Genomic DNA, 8,880 nt, shown 5'->3' on the forward strand with positions numbered 1-8,880 from the left:
CAACATTTCAAGCTCCCAAAACAGACATTTACTTTGATGTGTGTCAACAAAATGTTCAAATTGTTATCTTATTCTAAGTTAAAAATACACTTTCCATCTCTTTTATAATTCATGTTGGAGATTCTTATTCTCCTGTTTTACATATATTATTCCAATATAAATCCACTTGCATGTCCTTCCACTGTCTTTTTTTTTTTTTTTTTGTATTACAGTTCTTTTCCTCAGTGTGACTCAAAAGCTTCCCATGGGAAAAAATTCTTGGTTCCCAACTTATGGCTCCAAGGATAGAAAGAGTGTGGATCATGGGTGCCCTGACTCAATTACTAGTTTGATCCATTGCTGTGTCATAATTAAATGGCATTATTTGGAGCTTGTGGAAAGTAAGAAGTTAGTGCTAACTGAGGAACTAGAGGAGTGCTTCTAAAGACTGTGTCTTGTCCGTGGCTTCCTCCTACCTCCCTTTGCTTCTCTGCTGCCATGAGGTAAGCATCTTTCCCCTCTCATGCCCTTCTGCCATGGTATTCAACCTCAACCTGACATAGCTGTGTTTGTAGGCACAAACACATTATGCAAGTTTGGACACATTAATTCCCAAGTACATATCTTTAAGGTATTTGGAGATCTCCAGCAATTTTATGTAGTCTGTAACACACTTGCTCCCTACTATTGTTAATCAATAAGTTTCTTAACATAACACTAATGAGATTAGTCTGCTTATTCTTTACATAGGCACACAAATGATTGTCCTCTAAAAACACTAAATTCTATTAATCAATATGTGATGGAAAGACTAGTGAGCAGCACATGCTAACACAAAGTTACATCCAACATTAGAATGCAGAGAGGGTACCTGGTCTCCACAGTTGGAAACAGATGAGGGGTCTTCTGAGGGAGATGGGGCCCCAGAAACATGGGCAACAAATATCACATATTTATTCCTTTGTGGATCCTAAATATGTTGTGTGTTAAGTCGGTGTGTACACATATATAAGTGTGTATGTATGTGTATCTCTATAAGCATGCATGATTTTATATGTGCATGTTTGTGTATATTTGTGGATGTGGATATGTGTGTGGTATATGTGTACAAATGTGTGTATGTACTTATGTATATATGTATGTCTCTGATAAAAATACAAGACATTACATGGATAATGTAAAAATGTGTAACAGCAGAAAAGGGAAGAAGAAATGAGGAAGATCAATGGATACGGTTAAAATATATGACATAATTGGAAGACACGTCTTGTATGGTGTTTGTATGCAATGAATATTCATTAATAAAGAAAATTAATGTGAAGCAAGATTGCTCAGAGAGCAAAGACTCTTGCCAAAACGCTTTATGTCAGACCTGAGATTTATCCCCAGAAACCCATATCACAAAAAGAAAGACTCATGTTCAAGTTGTCCTGACTGCACTCGTGCACCTGCACACACATAAACATGCATGCTTGCATGCACAAAAAATGTAATTAACTAAAATGTAATTTAAAATTAAAAGAATTTATAAAAATGGAAAGGAAAAACTTGAGAAATATACAGCAGTAAAGAAGTAGAAAAAATAGAAGATAAAAAGAAAAGAAACTTTCCTAGAGCAGCAAGCTGAAGTGATGTTTGCCTACATCATCATTTCAGCCAATAGTCATATGTTGGACACCAGAACTTGAGAACCATAAAAATACAAATCTCTAATATTGAAGCAACAGAATTTGTGGTAATGTATTACAGAAGAACAGAAAGATTCTTTCTGGGTTCTTTCCTGCATTTCCGTATATACGTTTTTTATACTGAAAGACATAAGAGACATTAAACCCATTATGTTTTACTTGGCTCAGCAAACTTTCACAACAGTGTTTCAGCCACACTGGCTCTCAGGCAGAAGAGGGAAGTGCACAGGTCCCGGGCTGTGTGTGGTGCAGACAGCTGATGAGACTCTCAGAGGAGGTTTTTGTTGGAGGCTGAAGCACTGTGGGAGGATACTTGAGATCATGCACACAGTAATAATCTGCCAGGTCTTCAGCCTGGACACTGCTGATGGTGAGAGTGTAATCTGTCCCAGACCCACTGCCTATGAAGCGGTCAGGGACCCCAGTGTCCAAAGTGGATGCATAGTAGATCAGACGTTTAGGAGCCTGTCCTGGTTTCTGCTGGAGCCAGATTAAGCGGTTCTTCTTGCTATTGCTGCCAAACAGACTCTGACTGGACTTGCAGCTGATGGTAACCTTCTCTCCTACTGACACAGCCAGGAAGGATGGAGACTGTGTCATCACAATGTCCCCACAGATACCTGTGACCATGAAATGACAATGAACATGCACAGCAACACAGATTATGACAGTTAAATTGTCATTTAATGTCTTTATAATGTCATATTGTCAAAGTATTATTATGTAAGAAATATTATGCCCTGACCCTGAAATAACTATAAAATTTTTTAATTTCTCACCAGACACCCAAAGCAGCAGGGACATGAGAACTTGAGTTTGTGACTCCATCTTGCTCCCCCTGCTGTATGATGCAGTTCTCACTGGAAAGCCCTTGGTATAAATTCTGAGCAGCTGGGCTGGGCTGGAAGGGCTCATGCAAAGCAGTCAGCAAATACAAAAGCAAATGCCTAGGGAGTTTGTGTGAGAGCAGGTGGTGTCAATCAACAGGCAAAAATATCATCAATGAGAGCATGAGCAATCACTGAAAGGGATCCATTTACAGCATTTCCAAGAAAAATCTACTAGGTGCTCTAATAACAGCTGTGGGTTAAAATCCAAGACATATTTAAATCAGGAATGTGAGGAGTGCTATCTCAGATTGTCAGTCCTAGGGAAATCATAAGATATGCTCTCAAAACTTGCAACAACAAATCAGGAAACAGAGTAAGAAGACATGCAATAAAAGAAGGGAGAGAGATGGGGGAGGAGGGGTATTGGGTCAAAATTTGTTATCTCCCTTCTGCAAAGCCACTCTTACATTGAGGACAATGAACAATGTCTCAGACATTTGGCCTCCACTTTCAGGATAAGTATAGGACAGAGATACAAAGAAAAGGCCAGAATTCGCTCTGTGGAAATCACGGGTGTCATAAATTTAAGCCTGGGATCAGAGAAGCTTTAATCTTGAAGAAAAGATAAACGCAGCCGAAACTAGCAAGTATCATCCCCACCACTTTGATAACTGAAAGAGCCTCTAAATTTGAGGAAATGGAAAGGAAATAAAACAAACCAAGTGTATCATGGGACTGGAAAACAAGTAGTAGGAATAAAAATTGTGTCATCTCCTTAAAAAAAAAAGAAACCAAATTTCTCCAAGAAGTCATGGCTGTAGACAAACACTGCCAAACAGTGTTTATTCCAGAAATGCATATTCTTCTATGGTAATTTAGAAATTAGCTATATTGAAATGAGTCAAGGTGGTCTTGCTGACATAGTGAGCAGATAAAAAACTTTGCCAGAAGGGGGCATAGCCACCCCAAATCAAGCAATAATTTTACAAAGAGCAATAGACCACAACATCATAGATTTTTGCCATCGAAAGGAAAAAATATTTCTGTTTGGATGAAAATCAATAGCAATAACAGAAGTCAAAGAACCTTCCAAGATTCAGAGTACTGAATTATGAAAATATATATAAGAAGTACATTATAGATCCAGTATTCTGTGTAAAGTAAAACAAAAATAAATAAATAAAATATCATGATAAGGAGATGAGATTCACATCTGTAATCCCAGAACTGGGGAGACAGTAGCAAGAGGACCATAAGATTAAAGCTAGCCTGGGGTACATAGCACATTCTAGGTAAGTCTCTGTGATTTCCTGTTTCCATCAATCCTGCAGTGTCTGGGAGACACCGTTTCCTTGATGTCATCCATCCCTCTGACTATCACAATCTTTCCCTCTCTTCTCCCATAGAGATCGCTGAGCCCTCAAAGAGGAGTTTGATGAAGACATTCCCTTTAGGAATGAATGTTCCAAGGTCTCCCACTCTCTGTACCTTGTCTACTTGTGACTCTCTGTATTAGTTCCTATCTACTGCAGCAAGAAGCTTCTCTGAAGGAAGCTAAGCTTATATTCTGTTATATGGGTATAACAGAATGTCATTAGGTCATTTCATTGCTGTGTTCCTTTAGCAGAAATAATATCTAGATTTCCACTGGGCCCTTGACCTATCTAGTCTCAGGTTCTTGACCACCAGAGCACTATCAGGCATGGGTTGTATCTCATGGAGTAAACATTGAATCCAATTACATGGAAGTTGGTTACTTCCACAACCATTCTAGATCACAGGATTTATGACTGGGTTCATGGTCACCTTTCTCCTCTGGTAGAATGTAGATTATCTTTCAGCACCATGAACACTAGTCAGTAGGGATGAAAGCTCTAGTTGGGCACCAGCTCGATTTCTCGATATTTAATGAGATATGCAAGGGATGAAAGAGAGGAGTAAGAGAAGGAATACAGGGAGCAACAATTAACACTAAGAGCCATTTGAGAGATCATGTGGAAACCTACCTCAGTAGAGACTTTCTAACATGTAAACATGAAAGAAATCTGAGTGAAATCAGCAAATAACAAAGGTTTGTCATACCTCCACTAGACATCATTCACCACCACGTGAAACCTCCAGTATCAGGACTGGGTTACATCTTAATAAGTTGTTGCTCAGAGCATCCCCATGGAAACCACAACTCTGGCTATTGCTTTCTCTCCACAGACTGATGACAAAGACCTATTGCTGAAGAGATTTCTTTTTAATGACAGGCTGAGGGAGAGTCACGGAGTTGCCTGTGCAAACTGCACACACACGCACACACACACACCACACACCACACACCACATACCACACACATCAACACACACATGTAGTGGGTAGCCAATCCAGCTTGGATCTGGAAGTTCCAACCCCCATTGAGACTCTAGCAACTGTCACACTTACAAGGCAAGGCCAGGAGAGGCCAGGAGAGGCTCCTGGAGACCTGAGAGCTGGATGGGCAAGCGTTCTCTTGGTTCCCTGAACACTGAATGGTGGAGGTGGACTAAGCAGAGCTCCAGAGAACACTGTGATACACCTTCCCCAGACCCTGCAACCTACCTATCCCTTAATTTGTGAGTTACGCCATTAAATAAATATCCTTTTAACTACGTGGAGTGGCCTTAATTTCACCAATATCTGGCGCTCATGTGGGGCAAATTCCAAAGGCCTGGGTGGCTCCTGCCCTCTTCCTCCCTAGCTGGTGGGTACCTAAACTCGCCTGCAAAGTTCCATATAACCAGGGAACACCTACAAGGTTCCATTCCCGAAAAAGGGAGCAACTAGTCCATCTCAGTTCCCTAGCTTAGCCCCAAAGAGGCAGGGGAGTGCTGGCTCCGATTTCTACCATCTCAGACTCCAGGCAAGATCGCCAGCAGGCCCTGTTTTGGAGCTGTACCATCGCCACCTGCTGGCTGAAAAGTGCTACTACATGCCCCAAAAACCACGAAAGGTAAGCATATTGTTTCAAGTAAAGGTACTTGATAATTTTACACCTTAAAATTGACTAACAAATTTTGAGTAATTCTTGTAATATGGCCGACAACATTACCTCACAAGAATTTAAAAACCTTTTTGCCTGTATGATGAATGATATCTTCCTGGAAATATATGACATTCCTAAGGCATATATGGTCTGTACCATTTTGGCATTCATCTTAATAATTCACACAGTGTTCAAACACTGGTTAAAGAACAAAGATGAGTCATTATTGGGACTGATACAGGCTTTAAAAGATAGCAATGAAGGCTTACAGAAAAAGATTCTTTCTCTAGAATCTGCTAATCAGGATTTACAAAACAGGGTTGTACCCAAAATTGATTTTATTGATAGTAAATATTAATATTTAATGGAGAGAACACTAACTCTCCAGAGTGAAGTTGTGGCTACTCAGACAGTATATAAGGAAGAAAGATTATCCTGAATTGATAAGATAAGGTCCATAAAATCGTGTGTTTCTGAGGAACATAAAAACTTCTATGATTCCATGAGTAATCTGGAGTCCATTGCAAGAGAGGAGGTTCACTCCTTATAGAACAGACCCTAGGTGCTCGTTTGCAAGCTCTAGAAGAAACTCTCAATAAACATGACAAGGCAACTAATAAACAAAAGTCAAGATCATAGATGCTGTAACATCTCCAAATGGCTCTCATACAATGGCTTATCCTGTTATCGTCCATGAGAAGCCAGCAGATGACACACACCCCGAGCCATATATGACATATACAATATAACCAATTTCAACAAGGGATTTTAAAAATATAAAGGAAGCAGTAGTTATGTATGGGATACACTCCACATACATAAAACAGATGTTAAATTCGTGGTCTACCTCACATAGAATCATTCCAGATGACTGGCATCAGTTTATTTCAGCTGTTCTAGAATATAGCCAGCAGTTACAGTGGAAAAGCTGGTTGAGAGAAGAGGCAAAAAAATTAGAACAACAAGGTAAAATCAGAGGTTTTGTGATCTCCCAAGATCAAATACTTGGTGAGGGATGTTTCGCTGACAGGAATGTGCAAGACACTTATGATGAGCATACAATATCCCTATGGTGTACAGCAGCTCTAAATGCTTGGGAAAAAATTCCAGAACCTGAAAACCAACTGAGGTATACACAAAGATATTTCAGGAACCATACAAACCCTTCACTGATTTTTTACAAAGACTGAACACAGCTATAACAAGAGCTGTGTCAGACAACGAATTAAGAAAAGTATTAACTGAGTCCTTGGCATTTGACAATGCTAATGCATAATGCAAAAGAATACTTACACCATTAAAGATCAGATCAGCTCCTTTGGAAGAATGGATTCAATATACTAATGGTGTTCAGTCTCTTAACTACAGTAATGAGGCTTGGATAAGAGAGACAAATCCCAGAGTTGAAAGAAGGCCCCATAGTACCAAATGTTTTAAATGTGGTACACCAGGTCATATAAGTAAAAACTATACATGGGGTACTCCTAGAAGTAATACTCCTTCTAGGAATAGCCTAAACAGGAGTCCCCAACCACCTCTTGGATTATGTAGAAGATGTGGCAAAGGACGACATTGGACCAGTGAGTGCAGATCAAAAATAGATATACAAGGTAACCCTTTACTGGCAGAAAACGCCTCAGGGGGCCTCTTGCAGGCCCCCAAATCAAACGTAGTATGAACATTTCCAGCCACTGTGGAAGAGATTCCTCTCCAGGACAACTGAATAAACCAATGCCTAATGTAAAAACTGATACTGCAATGGATGATAAAACAGCTTTGATAGATGGATCACAGTTTACAAAAAAACACTATAAAACAAATATTTTGGCAGACTTCCATAAATGAACAAACGCCAAAGCTTAGAATTCAAATTAATGGCCTGGTTCTGGAGGGCCTAGTAGACACAGGTGCAGATGTGACTATAATTACACCAAAATCATGGCATCCGATTTGGCCTCTTCAAGAGGTAGATGTCCAACCTTTAGGGATTGGCACCCTATCTCATATAAAACAGAGTTTGAGATGGGTTGAATGCATAGGGCCAGAAGGACAGAGAGGAAGGTTGAAGCCATATGTAGCAAATGTAGCAGTAAATCTTTGGGGCCGAGATCTGTTACAACAGTGGAATATCCAGAGTAAAATTCCTACACTTTCAGAAAAGGAATACAGACCAATGCATGTTTCCAGGAATAATACCATAACATGCTCTAAAAATCAGTCACCAACCATTCAGGCTGTTCACAAACAGAGTACAACTGTTGTTGAACTCTCAGAAGTACCAACTGCCTTACCTTTAAAATGGCTAACTAATAAACCTGTCAGGTTGGACAATGGCCTTTGACAAAAGAGAAGCTACAAGCTTTAGAACAGCTGGTTCAAGAGCAGTTAAATGCTCAACACATTGAAGAATCTACCAGCCCTTAGAATTCTCCTGTATTAGTTATTTTAAAAAATCTGGTAATTGGAGAATGCTGACAGATCTGAGAGCTATTAATAAAGTAATTCAGCCAATGGGCTCTCTACAGATTGGGATGCCCTTGCCCTCTCTGCTACCCAAAGAATGGCCTACAATATTATTGACTTAAAGACTGTTTCTTTACCATACCCTTACAAGAAAATGATAGAGAAAAATTTGCCTTCACAGTACCTAATTATAATAATTCTCAGCCAGTCAAGAGATATCAATGGAAGGTCCTCCCACAGGGAATGTTAAACAGCCCTACCTTGTGCCAATACTTTGTGCAGAAACCATTAGAAATAATTTGTGTAAAGTTTCCACAATCCATAATTTATCACTATATGGATGATATCCTATTAGCTGATCCAAAGTTAGATACATTAGAAAGCATGTTTGAAGAAGTAAAAAAAGTTTTGCCTCACTGGGGACTGAAAATTGCTCCTGAAAAAATATAAAGAGGAGATTCTATTAATTACTTAGGATATAAGATAGAGCTATAAAAAATTAGACCCCAAAAGGTACAACTAAGGAGAGATAGATTGAAGACTCTTCATGATTTTCAAAAGTTATTAGGAAGCATTTCCAACTTACTGGGTATCATGGGAATACACAAAGATGGACTACAAAATTTGGCTAATACTCTAGAAGGGGACAAAGAATTACATAGTCCAAGAGAATTATCAGCCAAAGCTGAGAAGGAATTGGCTCTAGTAGAAAAGACAATTCGAAAAGCACATGTGGATTGTGTGGATCCAGAACTTAAATGCATTCTTGTCATATTCCCCTCCAGACATTCCCCAACAGGTATTTTGATGCAGAGGGAAGATATTATATTGGAATTGATATTCCTACCACGTAAACCAAATAAGAAATTAAAGATTTATATAGAAAAGGTCTCTGATTTGATTCAAAAAG

At 39.3% G+C, this 8,880-nt stretch overlaps 1 pseudogene; it reads right to left on the reverse strand.

The window, feature by feature from the left end:
* Positions 1-1,871: 1,871 nt before the first annotated feature.
* On the reverse strand, positions 1,872-2,297 carry LOC143272231 (immunoglobulin kappa variable 4-1 pseudogene; annotated as a pseudogene).
* Positions 2,298-8,880: the final 6,583 nt, after the last annotated feature.

The sequence above is a fragment of the Peromyscus maniculatus genome, chromosome 3 (assembly GCF_049852395.1).
Source record: "Peromyscus maniculatus bairdii isolate BWxNUB_F1_BW_parent chromosome 3, HU_Pman_BW_mat_3.1, whole genome shotgun sequence".
Lineage (NCBI taxonomy): Eukaryota > Metazoa > Chordata > Mammalia > Rodentia > Cricetidae > Peromyscus > Peromyscus maniculatus.